The following is a 17562-nucleotide window of genomic DNA, read 5'->3' as shown; positions in this document are numbered from 1 at the left end:
GTGGGCAGGTTAGTGATCCCTTCTCCAGCCCGGGCTAGGATCAGCTATTTATAGGAGTGCCCTGAGGATTATACGGGGCAATGCCTATAAAGGTCGAGCACGAGCTAGGCACTGTGCTGAGTGCGTTTATGGGCATAGCCCTAATGAGCTGGCCCATTTTTCAGATGAATAAACTGAGGTTCACAGGGCGAGAAATCTCCCCCCTAAGCCCCAGGCTTGCCGAAGCGGAGGTGGCGTGACACTCTCCCCGCCAGCCTCAGTTTCCTCGCGGGCCCAGCTGCCCAGGGCGCCCCGCCCCTGCGGATGCCCCGCCCCGTCCAGGCCCCGCCCCCGGCCCACCCGGTGCCGAGAGTCGCCGCCCGCGCGGCCGCGGCCCCGCGCGCATCAACCAATCGGCCTCGGCCGGCGCCGGGTGCATTCAGCCTCGCCCGCGGTCCTCCCGCCCCCGGCTCCCGCTCGCCGCTCGCTCACTCGGCCGCCGCTGTCGCTGCCGCTGCACCTCTGTCCCGAGACTCGGTAAGGCCGGGCTGAGTCCGCGCGCCGCGGGGAGGGCGGGCGGGCGCCGAGCACTGGCTGCGGCGGGGCCCGGGGCCGGGGGCGGACGGGGACGGCAGGGGTCCCGATCGAGGCGGGGCGAAGGGAGGCACTTCTTGGCTGGGGCCACCGAGGGACGCGGGGTTCGTGGAGAGCTCGAAACTGGAGCGAGGAGGGACTCCACATCCCCCGCAGCGGACCGGGTCTGGGGGGTCTGCGCCAGGGTCGCGGTGCAGGAGAGCAGTCCGATGCGGCTGCAGGTTAGGGATGCTCAGCGCTTCGAACTTAGCAGGACTCCTCCGGCCGGGGGCCCTTAAGGCCGGCTCCCTTTCCATCTCACCCTCACTTTCAAGGAGTGGGTAGTTTGGGTCTGGGGGTCAGTCCGAGGGTCGATCGGCCTGGGGGCAGGTACCGTGCGGGAGTTGGCGGGGTGCTTGACTCTCCGGACTTGGCACGATGCCCCCGGCCGGGGGCCACCAGGACCGCCGGCTCCCTCTCCCTTCCTTGTACCCCACTGCCCTCGCCGAAGTGGTTTGGGTCTGGATCCGCAGTAGGGCGGCGGGAGTGATGCTCAGCCCTCCAGACCTGGCAGGGGGCTTGAGCAGGGCGCTGCGGATCCTTTCTCGACCTCGCCCCATCCCTCCCCCTCCTGGGGTGGATTGGGTCTGGGGTGCAGTCGCCGGATCGCGGGCCGGTCCCAAGCGGGAGCCAGAGGGACGCTAGGGATTCAGAAGGACGCCGCCGACCCCCTTCCAGGCGTCCGCCCCCGCAGTGCAGCCGTGGGGACACGCCCTTGGCGCTGGGACTCAGGCGCAGTCCGAGCGCCCTAGGTGCATTCGAAACGGGGCGCCGGGCCTGAGTCCCCGCTCGCGAGTGTCCTCCATCCCCGCGTGCGGCGCGCGGTCTAGGGCAGGTGGGCGCGGAGGCTGCCCAAGGTCGTGCCGGGGCAGGCAACTGACTTGCGGAGGGTGGGAGGGTTGGGGGCCTCACGTGACCAGGCCCAGGCGAACTTGGCCTGCGAGCCCGGACGGCGTGGTCAGGGCGGTGGAGCATCCCGGGCTCCGTCGGTCCCTAACCCCAACTAACTAGTCGAGCAGACAGCCAGTCCCTTTCGTTTTGTTTGGAAAGACCGTGGGTCAGCGCCTTTATATTGTAAATCGGCGATTGACTTTCATTAAAGCCAAAGAGAAGGATGATCGTATTCTTCACTCCAAGAGTTAAAAATCTCGAGTCATCGGGTTGAATACAGAGCAAACTTAATATTCCCAACTGGGAACTACTCTCGGTTCCTCTGCGCTCCATGTGATATTAAAATAATGAAGGGCAGATTTTAGTAGGAAACTGATAACTTTGTAAGCTACCTAATAAAATGAAATTCAGCTTAACCTCCTGAAACGTGTATTTTGTTACACCTTTTGTTGTTGTTGTTATACCATTTTCTCACACAGGCGTCCGGTTTCTGGTCATTCCAGATACTCAAGCATGTTTACTTCCTTCTAAGAAAGAAACAAAGGCTAGTTGCTCAGTAGTGTCCGACTCTTTGCGACCCTATGGACTGTAGCCCACCAGGCTCCTCTGTCCATGGGATTCTCCAGACCAGGATACTGGAGTGGGTTACCATTTCCAAAACCCCAAGCCAAATGAATAAAAAATGGTCGAGTACACTGGTCTTTTTTTTTTTTTTTAATGCCAGCAAGCATCAGCCCCCCCCCCCCAACCTTTCCAAATTATTTAAGGTGATACTGTTTATCGTGGAGGCAGGGGAGTGTTTAGTTGTGATAGGAACTGGAGGATGTATTCTTGCCGAGTTCGGGGTGGTTCTGCCTCTGCGGGCTCCAGGGCTCCTTTTCGTATGTAAATGACTGGTTTCCCTCCTAAGACGGGTGGCGAGATCTGATCTTGAATGCTGAACTCCATCTGAACAGCTGTGAGAATCGGAAAAAGGGCCACCTTGAGCCGTGCACATACTCTGTATCAGACTGGCAGAAATTGGGCGTCAGGCACCGGCCCAAATAACCTTTCGAGTTTGTACTGAAAACAAGAGGTGAAGGGAATGCACCTGGCGTCGCTGCCGCCCTTAGTCCCGGGCCCGTGGTCACCGAGCGGTCAAGCCTGGATGTCTGGGGAGTCCTGGGGCGAGGGCGCGGACTTATGCAACCCTGGCCCCGCGCGCGGGTTCAGGGAAGCACCGTTAATTGTTCTCGGGCTTCGCGGTGAGCCCCTTCCGGAGGCGCAATGCGCTCGCGGGGAGCGGCGCCGCCCTTCTGACGTGGGTTGTCTTCGGGGACACCAGGCTCTTCGCTGTCCCCAAGGTTGACCATCCAGGCCTTCCCACCCAAAGGCGCTTTTTGTCGCCTGCTGCCTCCGGGGTGACAGCGCTGGCGACAGCTCGCTCCGGAAGGTCTCTCTGGGCCGGGCTGGTGGAACAGGATCTGCGCGCCCGGGACGCGCCAGGCCGGGGGCGGGGCTCGCCGTAACCTTTCCCCTACTTTTCTCAGCCGTCACGTGACGCCCGCGGGAGGGGCGGGACGCGCCGACCGCAGTTGCAGGCGGCGGCGGCGAGGAAGCCTTCCAAGCGAGCAATTAAAGTCGCAGCCTGGAGTCTGAAGGCGGTGGGAAGGTGGGAGGCGGAAACGCGCTCCCGCTCCGGGCCCCGGGCTGCTTCTGCACTTTGATCGGATGCATTTTTTCCTTTGTTGGAAAAAAGTGTTTAGTCACTCTGCATGCTTGTTGTTGGCAGACCCGACCGAGTGCAGCTGCCGCTGGGAGCCTGCACTTTGAATTCCGGAAAAAAATTGCTGCTTTTAAGAATAAAACTGTTCCAACTGGTCTGTTTCAAGTGTGTTTCGGAGATTCTCTGTCTCCCAGCTTCGACGAGGCCTCTGCCCGAGCCCCTCTTTTGAGCTTTTCCTACGAGGACTTTTCTGTTTAAAAATAATAGGTAATACAAGCCCCGGATGCAAAACGAAGTGGGTACCAATGGGATTTCAGCACAGAACGGGCTGCCCCTCTCATGCCCCTCCGGAGAAGCCGCTCCTATTGTTTCTTTGACAACTGCAGAGAGTCTAGACTCTACAGGGCATTTAAAAGAAAATCTGCTAGTTAACACAAATAAGGAATATTTTCTGCTTGTTGATTTCTGATTATTTTGCTGCCTTTTGTGAATTTCACCTTTTGCCCCAAGCAAATATTAGGTGGACACTGCGTTCCCAGCAGGCCCTGGACTGAGGCCGACTTGAACTCCTTAGGTAAGGTGACTGTGGAATGCCCTTTAGCTTTTTTTTTTTTTTGCATGTGAGTTGCTTTTATGTCCAACAATGTTTCGGGAAGTTAATAATTGAAAGTAGTTGTGGTACAGTAGGGCAATGGCCCCATGGAGGGTTGGGAAGCAGGGCAGCCAGGCTCAACTTCTCAGGGCTTATCAGCTGATTGTTGGACACCAAGTGCTCTAGGTAGAAAGGAAAGGAAAGTAATTGCTCCTACTCTGGAGGTGGTGGTTCACTCCCATGTCCCAGGAGGTCAGGATCCTCCTAGATTCTTCCCAACTGGCCCCTAAGCTGCACCTGCTGCTTCTGCTTCCTGAATGGCTCTTGAACTTGCCTTCCTCCTCATTTCCATGAGCCAGAGCAGGCATTCAGGTATTTGTTGTATAAGCAAGGGAGAGTGTGAGTCCCTTTCTTCCCTGGATTGTTGTGTGGTCTTCTTTTCTTTTAACACTTATTTGGCTGCACCTGATCTTAGCTGTGGCACGTGGGAGCTTCAATTTCCATTGCATAACGCAGGATCTTTCGTTGCAGCCTGTGAACTCTTAGTTTCGTCATGTGGGATCTAGTTCCTTGATCAGGGATCGAACCTGGGCCCCCCCTGCATTTGAAGCACTCAAAGTGTTAGCCACTGGACCACCAAGGAAGTCCCTCCCCTGGATTACTGTACCCTCCTAAGATGGTGAGGGACCTTTGGGACAGTTGGGTCTCTCTTGGGAAGCCTTGCTTCACCTTGTTATTACCGGGGTCAGGGACTCCTGCCAGCTCTGTCCTTCCCCACATCAAGGGGTCAGGATCCCCCTCTCCCACCAGCATACTGGCTTCCTCTGGAGTCCCAAGCCCTGACCCCCAGCACACACACAGCATTCAGCAGGATATGTTAGGTTGTGTTCCAACATCCTGGTGGGGAGGGGAATAAGCTCCTTAAGGACAGGCAGTGACTTTCTAAGGAGTCACTCCCTCCCACACAATTAAACAAGTAGTACATACGTGTTTGTACTGAAAGCAAACACAAAATAACCTTGCCTTTTAAAAAATTGTTTTATACGGTAACTTGGACTTTGTTTTTTCTGAAATACTTCATTTGTAAGATTATATCTGTATCACTGATTTTTCCCCAAGTGTCAGCTCATCTGTGCCCTTTTTAAAAGATTTCAGTTCGGTTCAGTCACTCAGTCGTGCCCAACTCTTTGCGACCCCATGGACTGCAGCACGCCAGGCTTCCCTGTCCATCATCAACTCTTGGAGCTTACTCAGACTCATGTCCATTGAGTCGGTGATGTTTAGAATTTTGGTTTCTTTCAGCTTTCGCCAGCATACATTGTTGTGCAGAGGGAAGTATAGCAATGATGCTTAGTGTATAGCAAAGACGTTTAGTGGCGGTATCAAGTATAGTGGCAAGAGGCGGGATGGGACGCACATGGCGACCCACATTCTTGGAGGGCTGCTGCTGGCCTGTGGCTGCAGGTGGGAAGGTACAGAGTGTGTTCCTGCACGGGAGGCCTGATGTGAGTTATGGACAATGTGCATACTTTATTTGCCAGGAAACAGATCTTATGAATGGCAATGACATTTGCTCTAGGCCACACAGACGTACACACAGACACACACACATCTGAGAACGTGGCAGAGCTGGAATCTGAACCTGCATCTGTGTTTGCCGAAGCTTGTGTCCCTTCCTCTAACAGGCTGCCTCCCAGACCACTGTGCAGGTCAAGGGCCTGGGTGTTGGTGCTCCCCCTCCCCTAGGCTCACTGGACACGACATCGGACCAGCTGTGTGTGTTTCTGGGTTTCTGTTTCCTGCTCTCTAAGCCGGTGCCTCTGACACCTGTCATCCTGTCTCACAGGGATTTTATGAGGATCCCTAAGGGGCCAGATGTGAGAGTAGTTTCCCCGGTGTGAATCCCTTGGCTGTAGGCAGGTTTTATGGGTACAGCTGCTTTCTGCAGTCCCCAGATTGGAACAGGTGGTTTGACCAGTTCAATTGCACTTTTGGGTGCAAAGGAGAAGCACATGGGTGGCAAATACAGGGCGTCCCTCCCCCTGCCAAGGCTTTGGAGGGAACCACTCCATGGTGGGGAGGAGAGGCTCTACGAGCTCTCTTGGGCGGATGCGTGCCCCACCCAGCTCTCATCACTCAGGCCCTTGTGCTGATGTTGGCCAGTCTGGAGGGGGTCCTTCCAGGTGGGCATCCAGAGAAAAACACCTGAATAGGTAGCGCAGTTAATTGGGGCCTGCCCAATTCTCTATTTTCTTTTTTTCTGTTTTGTTGGCCACACCTCATGGCTTGTCGTTGTTCAGTCACTCAGTCACGTCTGACTTTTTGTGACCCCCGTGGACTGCAGCACGCCAGGCTTCCCTGTCCTTCTCTGTCTCCCTGAGTTTGGTCAGACTCATGTCCATTGAGTCCGTGATGCCATCCAACCATCTCATCCTCTGTCGTCCCTTTCTCTTCCTGCTCTCAATCTTTCCCAGCATCAGGGTCTTTTCCAGTGAGTCGGCTTGTTGAATCAGGCAGCCAAAGGGCTGGAGTTTCAGTTTCAGCATCAGTCCTTCCAGTGAAGGACTTCCGGTATATTATTCCAGTGCCCGCACGCATGCTAAGTCGCTTCAGTCGTGCCTGACTCTGTGTGACCCTATGGACTGTAGCCCGCCGGGCTCCTCTGTCCGTGGGGATTCTCCAAGCAAGAATACTGGAGTGGGTTACGATTTTCTACTCCAGGGGATCTTCCCGACCCGGGGATCAAACCCAAGTCTCTCGTCTCCCGCATTCATAGGCGGGTTCTTTACCACTAGTGCCACCGAACCGTTCTCAGGCCAGGGATCCAACCTGTGCCCCCTGCCGTGGAAGCACAGAGTCTTAACCCTTGGGCCACCAGGGAGTCCCCAAGACATTCTGTATTTTCCTTATGAAGATATGGCCCTCGATGACCTTTCCTCAATTCTTTTTCTGGCGAAGATTTATCTGGATAATCATCACTTGTGGATACGGCACAGTATAACGCTTACATTTGAATTTGCTTTATTTCTATAGCAGCTCTGTAGGCAGAATCTGTTGTTTCTCAAAAGTCATAGAAAAGAGGATAAGGATGCCGAATTTCCCTGTAACCTGCCTTGACTCAGCATCTTTACCCTGTAAATGTGAATGGTTTATGATGATACACTTCACTGTGAGAAATGAACCATGCGGCCAGTTTAAATAAAGCGGTTATTAAATAATGCGGTCATTCGGTGCTCAGTCATGAATTCAAGATGTAGCCCTTCATGAGTGAAAATGCCTGTCCCTTTCCTGTGCACAGAGCCCTCCGCAGAGTTTACAGGGGGGGCTCTGCGTTCTCAGTCCCACATTCTTTTGTTAAGTAACTTTATTTATTCATTTATGGCTGTGCTGTGTCTTCGTCGCTGGCTGGGCTTTCCTCTAATTGTGGTTAGCAGGGCCGACTCTCTAGCTGTTGGCGTGCAGGCTTCTTGTTGCAGTGGCATCCCTTGTTGCAGAGCACAGGCTTAATTGCTCCACGGCTTGTGGGATCTTCCTGGACCAGGGCTCGAACCCTTGTCTCCTGCACTGGCAGGTGGATTCTTTACCTCTGAGCCATCTGAGAATCCCTGCTGAGTCCCATTCTTACCTCCATCAGATTCGGGAAAGAGTAATTTGTGTACACACTTACTGAAAAAACACAAGAGCACAATTACAGAGAATCACGTGTGCAAGGGAATAAGGACGTGGCTCGTGAGTGCACAGGGATTGGATACCTACACTCAAGTGGAGAGGAGCCCTTTCATTTTGTCTTTCCATTACTGCTAATTTTTGCCCGCACCGAAACTCTCACTCTTACCATCAGCCAAGTGGCTGAATATTAAATACTAGAGAGTAAGCAGGAACAGAAGAAGAGTCGTGAACCCCCTAGGCTGGAGAAACCTTCCTGAACCTTCCTGGTGCTTTCCTTGAAGTGCTCTGGGTAGCAGTGCTGAGGTCAGCCTGGAGACCGCCTTGGCCATCAAGCACAGCAGGAACGCGGTTTCCCCAAGTTGGAGCCAGTCCTGGAGGGCAGAACCAGCTTTGTGTAGCCAAGCAGAACATTCCCAGGCACTGGTTACCAGACAGTAGAAGAATATGTTGTTGATGATAAAATTATTGCTCTGCTTTCAGCTAAAGATGATGCTACACATTCTCCACCTGCAGGAGCTTCTCTCTAGAGTGTTTCCAGGGATTTCCCTGGTGGTCCAGTGGTTAAGAATCTGCCTTCCAGTGCGGGAGACACAGGTTTGACTCCTCACTGGGGAACTTAGAGCCCACATGTCAAAACTAAGGCCCAAGCCAGCCATAAATGTTTAGTCGCAAAGTCATGTCTGACGCTTTGCAACCCCACGGACTGTAGCACATCAGACTTGTCTGTCCATGAGGTTTCCCAGGCAGGATTGTTGGAGTGGGTTGCCATTTCCTGTTCCAGGGTATCTTCCCAACCCAGGGATCGAAGCCACATCTCCTGCACTGGCAGGCGAATTCTTTACTACTGAGCCACCAGGGAAGCCAGAGATGAATACATTTTATTTTTATTTGTTTTAAAAAGGGGGTGGGATGTCCTCCAGCCTCCCCCGGTGTGGAATGCTGGCTGTGCGCCTGGAGACCCTGCCTGGGTCAGCTCTCGCTTCCTGGGGCTGACCTCTTCTCAGAGGATTTCCAGCTCAGTTGGTTGCTGCTAGGTGAGATGGGTTTTAACAGAAGGCAGGGCCTGCCTCTTTGGGCTGGTGAATTGTGCAATTCTAGCGGGAGACTGGAGCATGGGAAGAATCTGAGAGTTGGCACCCGCCGCATTTGCAGTTACTGTCCTCTGACTGCTGGTTGCAGCCACCTCATTTTGCTTACGATAGAGTGACCTAATTTTTCTGTGTCGTAACTTCAGGAATCTTAAGTGAACTTTGTACAGAGTGCTTACCACTTAACTTGGAGTTGGACCTGGGCCTGATTCCCAGCTTTGCTGTTTGCTAGCTGTGACCTTGGGCAAGTTTCTTGACCTCCAAGCCTTGGTCTTAGTAAATGAGATGGCATCAGTAAAGCCTAGGATTCTGGTGGGCGTTAAATGGGTTAATGCAGATAAAATATGCATCGTATTGTCTGGCATCTGCCAAACACTTTGGTAGAAAGGATGTTTTGTATCTTCATTGTCAATAGCAAAAAATTAGTCTAAATGCCCTATTTATCTCTCTCTCTACCTGGTGAGCTACCGCTCTCCTCTGTTGATTTCAAGACTATTATTGAAAGACTTCTTTGCTGTTCAGTTGCTAAGTCCTGTCCAGCTTTTTGCAACCCCATGGCCTGCAGCACACCCGTCTTCCCTGACTTTCACTATCTCCTGGAGCTTGCTCAAATTCGTGTCCATTGAATCGGTGATGCCGTCTAACCATCTCATCCTCTGTCACCCCATTCTCCTCCTGCCCTCAATCTTTTGCAGCATCTGGGTCTTTTCCAATGAGTCAGCTCTTTGCATCAGGTGGCCAAAGGACTGGGGCTTCAGCATCTGTTAATTTCAAGACCGTATTGAAAAACTTCTGACAACATGTAATTTATTGAGTATTTCCATTGCTATAAAGTTTTCTTGGAAGTCTGCTGTCACTTGGCACGTTTTTATTGTTTGCTTTTCACTTTTATGCACTGGAGAAGGAAATGGCAACCCACTCCGGTGTTCTTGCCTGGAGAATCCCAGGGACGGGGGAGCCTGGGGGCCTGCCGTCTGTGTGGTCGCACAGAGTCGGACACGACTGAAGCGACTTAGCGGCAGCATAGAGGTGATTTCACACCTCAGTTTTCCCCCAGGCCTTTTTGAAGTCTTGACCTGAACTTTGCATTGGATGACCTTTCACCTCCTTTCCTGTTGCCTGTTGCAGAACCACAGTGGTGGTTGCGGGGCGGGGCAGCTACGGGCAGAACGGGGAACTGCTCTGAAGGAAGCCAGATACCCTTGAGGGAAACAGAAAGTCTTATGAATGACTTCTTGATTACAAGACCAGTGTTAGGATTTGCAGGCCACTGGTTTCCGAGGTGAAAGGCTTTTGTTTGAAGGAGTGGCTGTGGAGAAAGAGGCAAAGTGAACGCGTTTGAAAAACAAAGTACAGACCAATTCGTTGGCTAAGAATCTTGGGGCTGGCTTTGGGCAACACTGTTAAAATGAAGGTAATTTTACCAAAATTGAATGAGACATGCAGCATTTGCCCCCAGATTGGAGAACTGTCTGTGGACTTGTGGTTTGTTCAGAGAGTTCAACAAGGATTTGTGTCCTGGGGAGCTTTACAGCTTATAACAAGAGATTAAATGAATAATTGACAAGTGAAAGTCATTTTCGCAGCAAGTACAGCTAAAACTGCTGGATATAACGGATAGAATTTCCTGTGCTTCCAGAATGTGGATTCCAAGGCAGGCACCTGGGAGAGGGAGCTGTGAGCCAGGTGTGAAGCAGGGAAAGAGAAATTAAAAAAAAAAAAAAAAAAAAAAACAGCCAAAGGCAGCCCAGCTGTGAATCGAGAGTTCCCTGGCTACAGAGCAGGACCTGTGGGTGGGCCTGGCCAAAGAGGAGGATGACAGGGGCCTGAGCTTGGGAGGGAATTTAAGACCAGAACTGTGAACTTTTTTAATGGCAGTAAATAGGTCGTTATGTTCAATCGGGGCTTCTTACTCTGGATCTTGGTGTTTTCCTGGAGCAGATTAGCGTAAGGTGCTTAAGTGCCCTGGAACAGACCTTCGTGACAGTCTCTCTCTTCTAGTGGCCCTCCTGGTTTCTAAGGTGGCACCATCCCAGGATTCCCACGTTCAGCCAAGATGGGCGGGGCTGGCAGCAGCACCCAGGTGTGTCCTAAGTGGGGACGATCACCGTCAGGTGAGGCTCCAGGTGGGCGCTCTCACATGATGCACCTGGGAAGCGAATTCTGTCCTGCCAGGGAGAATAAGCGGGTATGTAGCCCCACTGCAGGGGCTTCCCAGGAGGCCCTAGTGGTAAAGAATCCACGTGCAATGCAGGAGACCTGGGTTCTATCCCTGGGTCAGGAAGATCCCCTGGAGGAGGGCATGGCAACCCACTCCAGTATTCTTGCCTGGAGAATGCCATGGACAGAGGAGCCTGGCAGGCTACAGCCCATAGGGTAGCAAAAGTGTCGGACACGAGTGAGTGGCTTGGCACACGTTCATGGACGGTCCCGCTGCAGACGCGCGCACACAGAGCGGGCTTTGTTTTCAGTGTGTCGGATCAATCACTGGATGTCTCCCTGCAGCTGAGGGCTTGCTGCCATCAGCAGCCACTTCCGGCTTACCCCTGAGCTGGCTGGGCACCCATGGCAAAAGGTGACCTCGCATCAAGAATAGTCCCCAAGGGGCTTCTCCCATCACCCAGCCAGACCTTGGGAGGAGCAGCCAGCCTGTGCTCCTAGGAGGTGCTCCCGCTGCCCCCTCCAGCTCAGGGTTCTTGTCAGAAGGCCTCCAGTCTCTGCCCAGTGATGGTTTGCAGGAACAAGGGAATGACAGAAAGGGAGCCCGTTCACATGTCTTCTCCTCTCCTCCAGCCTCCCGAGACCCCGGGGCACAGGTGCACGTTCTGTGGGTGGGTCCCAGCGGTCATGCCTAGTATACCTTCTCCCCAGGGAAGCCACCTCGCTCCACCCAGGGGTGGGGGTGGGAGTGATCCTGGGAGGGGGAGAGGGGCGTTGTACCACCCCCACATCAGCAGGTGGGGGATGTAGTGAGGACCACCTCCAACCCATTCATGCCCGGGCATGACAGGTGGTGGAGGTGTTTGAAGGAGTGATGGCAGGGAGGTGTGGGAAGGATGCAAGATGGGTTTCCAGTTGACTTGTTCTGGCATCAGTGGGGCTTCAAGCAAATTGTCCACACCGATACAAGCCCAGGCCCCAGGCAGGGCCCTGTGGGTGGCTGACTCCCGGTGCAAGGGGGCTGCAAGAGGACCCCCAGGGGGTGAACCGGTAAGACAGTCTGCATGCCCGGTGACCTCACCCAGGAGGGAGAGGAAGCTGGAGGTTGGGCTGGCACATGGCGTAGGCTGCACGCTGTGTGCGCCTGCTCTCCTGACCTTGGGGCCCTGGAGTACCTTTTGACTTCACACTGGAAGGTTGAAGGGATCCAGAGAAGAAGCTGTGCAGCTAAGTGGCCCTGATCCAGACACAGGCCTGGCCTGCCAGCTGGCCCCAGGGCCCTTCCTCTCGCGGCGTGTTGGGGTTCCAGACAGCAGGGCCGTGCCAGCCGGGTCGGGGGTGCCTCAGGGATCCAGGGAGGCGGACCAGGAAGGGAGGGCTGGGGGTACGGCAGTCTCTGATCAGCTTTCCTTCCAGGAAGAGCGTGTGTAGGGGTGATTCCTTGCTCTAGTGTGTTGGCAGTCTCTCCTGATTCAAGATAGAAAACATCCTGCTGTATTAATATAGTAAAGTTGCTGGTTCAGTTCAGTCCAGTCACTCAGTCGCCTCTGACTCTTTGCAGCACCATGGACTGCAGCACGCCACGCTTCCCTGTCCGTCACCAACTCCCGGAGCTTGCTCAGACTCATGTCCATAGAGTCGGGATGCCGTCCAACCATCTCATCCTCTTTGTCCCCTTCTTTTCCTGTTCACTGGGGCTCCTCATAATTCCTGAGTGTCCAAGAGTCGATTTTGGCCTGCCTCCTTGCCCTGGAGCAGGTCTCGCCTCCCCACCCCCGCCCAGCCTCACCTGGAGGCAGTTTGCTCCCAAGGCAAGTGCAGTCACCAGTGTGGGGAGGGCACTCCTGGGTGGCCCTGTCCTGGGTCAGCTCCAGGCCCATTCACCTCCATGGCGGGGCTGCTCACCTGGGCGACTCCAGGTAAACATCCCGAGGGACAGCTCAGCGATCTGTTGGCGAGGTCCCCACCGCTCTCGTGTGGTGTTCTTATCTGGTCACTAAGTCGTGTCCAACTCTTTGCAACCCTGTGAACTGGAGCCCTGCCAGGCTCCTCTCTGTCCATGAGGTTCTCCAGGCAAGAATATTGGACCCAGTTGCCATTTCCTTCTCCAGGGGATCCTCCTGACCGAGGGATCGAACCCGCGTTTCCTGCGTTGGCAGCCAGATTCTTCACCACTGAGCCACCAGGAAGCCCCTCCTAACCGCTGGACTACCCGGGAATTCCCAAGTCTTTATGGGAGATAGTTCCCATCCCACCCCATCCACCCATCTAACGTGTACTCATCAGTGATTTTTAGTACGTTCACAAATGTGTTCAGCTGTGACCCCAGTCAGTTTGGGAACATTTCATCACCCCCAAAAGACGCCCTCCCCTCCTTTACCCCCCACTTTCCCCTGCCTAGGCCGCCGCTGCTTTCTGGCTCTGTAGATTTTGCCTGTTCTGGATATTCAACATGCCAAGAATCATTCAACGTGTGGTCTGGCATGCCGCAGTCCGCGGGGTTGCAAAGAGTCGGACACAGCTGGGCGACTGAACGGCAGCCACGTGCGGCCTTCTGTGTCTGGCTGCTTTCACTCGGCATGAAGTTTTCGAGGGTGACCGCGCAGGATGTGGTGTGTCGGTGCTTCGTCCCTCGGTATTGCCTGTGGATAGCATCCTGTTGTATGGATAGAGCGCGCTTTGTTTACCCATCATCAGCGGAAGGACGCTTGAGTGGCTTCCACTTTTTGGTTATTATGAGTAATGCTACTGTGAACATCTGTGTGCAGCTTTGGCTGTGGAGATACGTTTTCAGTTTTCTTGGGCATGTGCCTGAGAGCAGAATTGCAGGGTCACGTGGCGACTACATTTGGCCATTCGAGGAGCTGCCAGAATGACATTCCCCGCCCCGAGCCATGCACGAGGCTTCTGATTTCTCCGCATCTTAATGACTGCCATCCTGGTGGGTGTGAAGTGGTCCTTTGCTGCATCTCTGCTTTGCATTGCCCTCACGGCTGCAGGGGGCACTATTACAATTCTAAACGTCTCCGACTCTGAGGCTGTGAGTGCCAGGATGCAGGATGGATTTTTCCCTCATTAGATTTGCCGAGGGAACGTCTCAAGTCCTTGTCATCTGATTCACTAATTCCTGCTTGGCACCTAAGACACACAGTTTTTAGTCTGAACCAAGCAAATCTCTAGTTAAATTCAGGGAGGTGTTTTTTTTTTTTTTTTTTAATAATTTTTATTGGAGTATAGTTGATTTACAATGTTAGTTTCAGAGGTACAGCAGAGTAAGTTATACACATATACATGTCCACTTTTTTAAGATTCTTTTCCCATATAGGCCATTATAACAGAGCAGTGAATGGAGTTCCCTATACAGTGAAGAAGTGAAGTCGCTCAGTCGTGTCTGACTCTTTGCAACCCCGTGGACTGTAGCCTACCAGGCTTCTCCGTCCATGGGATTCTCCAGGCAAGAGTACTGGAGTGGGTTACCATTTCCTTCTCCAGGGGATCTTCCCAACCCAGGGATCGAACCTGGGTCTCCCGCATTGGAGGCAGACGCTTTAACCTCTGAGCCACCAGGGAAAGACCTATACAGTACTGTACTATACAGTGGGTCTTTTTTTAGAAAAGTATGTTTATTCATCTATTTATTTGGCTGCGCTGGGTCTTAATTGCAGTCGTGCAAACTCTTAGTTGGGGTACTCAGAACCTGGGCCGCTGGCATTGGAAGTGTGGAGTCTTAGCTACTGGACCACCAGGGAAGCCCCCAGTAGGTCCTTATTAGTTATCTGTTTCCAGAGACTTCTACTAAGGCCACTGACTTCAGAAAAGGAGGCTGCAAATACGCTCAGTCTGCCCCTGTCTAGAGGGGGTTAGAGCCATGAGCAAATACCGGGCATGCGCCTTTGGGGAGAATTGGCTACAAACACTTGACACTATATTTAATCTACTGCCTTTAATAATCCCTTCCTGTTCTGTGTAAAGCCCTTGAAAGATCTGATAAGTTATTGAAAGGGTAGCCAGCCACAGTTGTATTTGCTGTGATGCGTGCCATATAGAATTCTTATCTCTTTTAAGACTCGTGTTCACCCCAAGGTTTTGATGGGGAGAGGGGCTGAGTTAACCTTCAGGCTCTGGAAGAATCTTCGAGCCCGCTTGGGTAGCTTTTTGAGGAACAGATTTGAGTTGTTGGTTGGGGTGCCCTCTTGACCGGTTTAAACTGGCTTGTAGCAAGCTTTTGCTTAGAGATCTTGGTGCTTTCAAAAATGGGATTTATGTCTCCAAAATTGGCTGGGCTGTGGGCGTTTGCTCCATGCCAGGTAAACAGCATGCAAAGGGTCATGTTTTGTTTTTTCCGGCTGTGACATGTGGCTTGTGGGATCTTAGTTCCCCAACCAGGGACTGAACCCTCGGCAGTGAAAGCCCAGAGTCCTAACCACTGGACTGCCAGGAAATTCCCACGTGTAAATATCCTTGAAGGCCAAGCAGGTGGCACCAGGCTAAGGTTTCATGCCCGGATGCAGTTTTACTGACTTGCTCTTTTCTTTCAAGATTGTCCAAGCAGAGCTCTCGGCTGCCCATCCCAGCCTTGCCCTCGACCCTGACGTCCCCACCTGGGTGCCCCTCGTCCACTGCCCCCTAGGTGAATGCTCCACTCCCAGTCCCCACCTCGCCCACCCTGCTCTGTGGCTCTCCTGTGTTAGGGAGGCTGGTGGAGCCCACACAGGCCAGGCTCTGGCCCCAGGGTGTCTCTGAGACCTGTCTGCAGGGGATCCTCCCGCCATTCCCACTGTGGGCCATGCTCTCCTTGGAAACCTGCCCCAGCTTCTTACTGGTTTCACTGCCTCGCCCAGTCCACCTGCTCTCCATATAACAGCCAGAGTGGGCTTCTTTGGGCTTCCCAGGTGGCACTAGTAGTGAAGACCCCCTGCTTGCCAATGCGGGTAGATGTTCACAGACCCTGGGTTTGATCCCTGGGTGGGGAAGATCCCCTGGAGGAGGGCCCAGCAACCCACTCTGGTATTCTTGCCTGGAGAATCTCTTGGACAGAGGAACCTGGCAGGCTACAGGCCATGGGATTGCAAAGCCAGACATAACTGAGCAACTTGGCATACATACCTGTGTTTTCTTTGGAACAGACACAGGAACTGACACCCCCGAATCATGGCCCTTGATACTTCTCTATCACCCTAATCGTGAAACCCGGCTGCCTCTGGGCCTTCCTCTCTGAATTCAGCCCTGCCCTGACCCCAGCCAGCCTGCACCTCGGCCCTTTCACAGGTCTGCCTTCGATCCTGAAAATCTTGCCCTCTGTCCAATCCTTCCTCTGGGCTTCCGTGACATTTGGGAGGTCCTCTCTGTCACTCCCGCTTCTTCCGGCCCCCCTCTCTGAGCTGTGGGGTGACCCTTCCTGCCAGCATCTCCATCCTCTCCACAGCTGGCTGGCACGCAGGAGATAGTCAACACACATTTGTTGAATGGACAAGTGAGTGACAGCCGGGATCACTTGTTCTGATTTCCTGAAGAAAAAGCAAGGGAATTCCAGAAAAAACATCTGCTTCATGGACTACACTAAAGCCTTTGACTGTGTGGATCACAACAAACTGTGGAAAATTCTTAAAGAGATGGAAATCCCAGACCACCTTGCCTGCCTCCTGAGAAACTTGTATGTAGGCCAAGAAACATCGGTTAGAACCAGACACAGAACAAGAAACTGGTTCAGAACTGGGAAAGGAGTATGACAAGGCTGTATATTATCACCCTGCTTATTTAACTTCTGTGCAGAATAACTCATTATAAATGCCAGGCTGGATGAAGCACAAGCTAGAATCAAGATTTCGGGAGTAATGTCAATAACCTCAGATATGCAGATGACACCACCCTAATAACAGAAACTGAAGAGAAACTAAAGAGCCTCTAGATAAAGGTGAAAGAGAAGAGTGAAAAACCTGGCTTAAAACTCAACATTCAAAAAACTAAGATCATGGCCTCCAGTCCCATCACTTCATGGCAAATAGATGGCAAGAAAATGGAAACAGTGACAGATTTCATTTTCCTGAGCTCCAAAATCACTGCGGACAGTGACTGCAGCCGTGAAATTAAAAGATGCTTGCTCCTAGGAAGTATGATAAATGTAAACAGTGTATTAAAAAGCAGAGACATCACTTTGCCAACAAAGGTCTGTTTAGTCAAAGCTGTGGTTTTTCCCGTCATGTACCAATGTGAGGGTTGGACCACAAAGAAGGCTGAGCACCAAAGAATTGATGGTTTTGAACTGTGGTGTTGGAGAAGACTCTTGAGAGTCCTTTGGACTACGAGGAGATCAAACCAGTCCATCCTAAAGGAAATCAGTCCCGAATATTCATGGAAGGACTGTTGCTGAAGTTGAAACTCCAATCCTTTGGCCACCTGATGCAAAGAGCCAACTCAGTTGGAAAAGACCCTGATGCTGGGAAAGATTGAAGACAGAAGGAGAAGGGAGGGGCAGAGGATGAGTTGGTAGATAGCGTCACTGACTCAATGGACATGAATTTGAGCAAACTCCAGGGAGATACTGAAGGAGAGGGAAGTCTGGGGTGCTGCAGTCCATGGGATTGCAAACAGTCGGACACAACTTAGCAACTGAACAACAAGTCTTTGAAACCACATTACCCTTGATTTTGATGGGTTTGATGTCTGCGCCCAAGAGGCTTGCATGGTGAGAAAAGGGAAAATAGCCTGCACTAGGGATACGCACACTCACAGTTCTGGGGTTTTATTCTGGTTTACTACGAACTTTGGCATCACTGACTCGATGAACATGAGTTTGAGGAAGCTCCAGGAGTTGGTGATGGACAGGGAAGCCTGGCGTGCTGCAG

General features: G+C 52.8%; 1 protein-coding gene and 1 non-coding gene across 3 annotated transcripts in view; one reads left to right on the top strand and one right to left on the bottom strand.

The window, feature by feature from the left end:
- The first annotated feature begins 343 nt into the window (after positions 1-343).
- The window catches only part of CPT1A (carnitine palmitoyltransferase 1A), a 60069-nt gene continuing 42850 nt past the window's right edge, over positions 344-17562 (top strand). The window contains exon 1 of one of the 2 annotated variants that reach the window (XM_069565624.1): positions 344-516. The gene's annotated coding sequence lies outside the window, so the exon portion shown is untranslated. Of the gene's footprint in view, positions 517-3062; positions 3783-17562 lie in introns of those variants that run through there. The other variant, XM_069565625.1, reaches the window with a different exon arrangement.
- TRNAW-CCA (transfer RNA tryptophan (anticodon CCA)) lies at positions 14216-14287 on the bottom strand. Its single transcript has one exon. It is a non-coding gene; the product is annotated as a tRNA-Trp (tRNA).

This window comes from Ovis canadensis, chromosome 21, assembly GCF_042477335.2.
Source record: "Ovis canadensis isolate MfBH-ARS-UI-01 breed Bighorn chromosome 21, ARS-UI_OviCan_v2, whole genome shotgun sequence".
In the NCBI taxonomy this organism is placed as follows: domain Eukaryota; kingdom Metazoa; phylum Chordata; class Mammalia; order Artiodactyla; family Bovidae; genus Ovis; species Ovis canadensis.
Note: the sequence above shows the minus strand (reverse complement) of the source record. Positions and strands in the feature narration are given on the sequence as shown.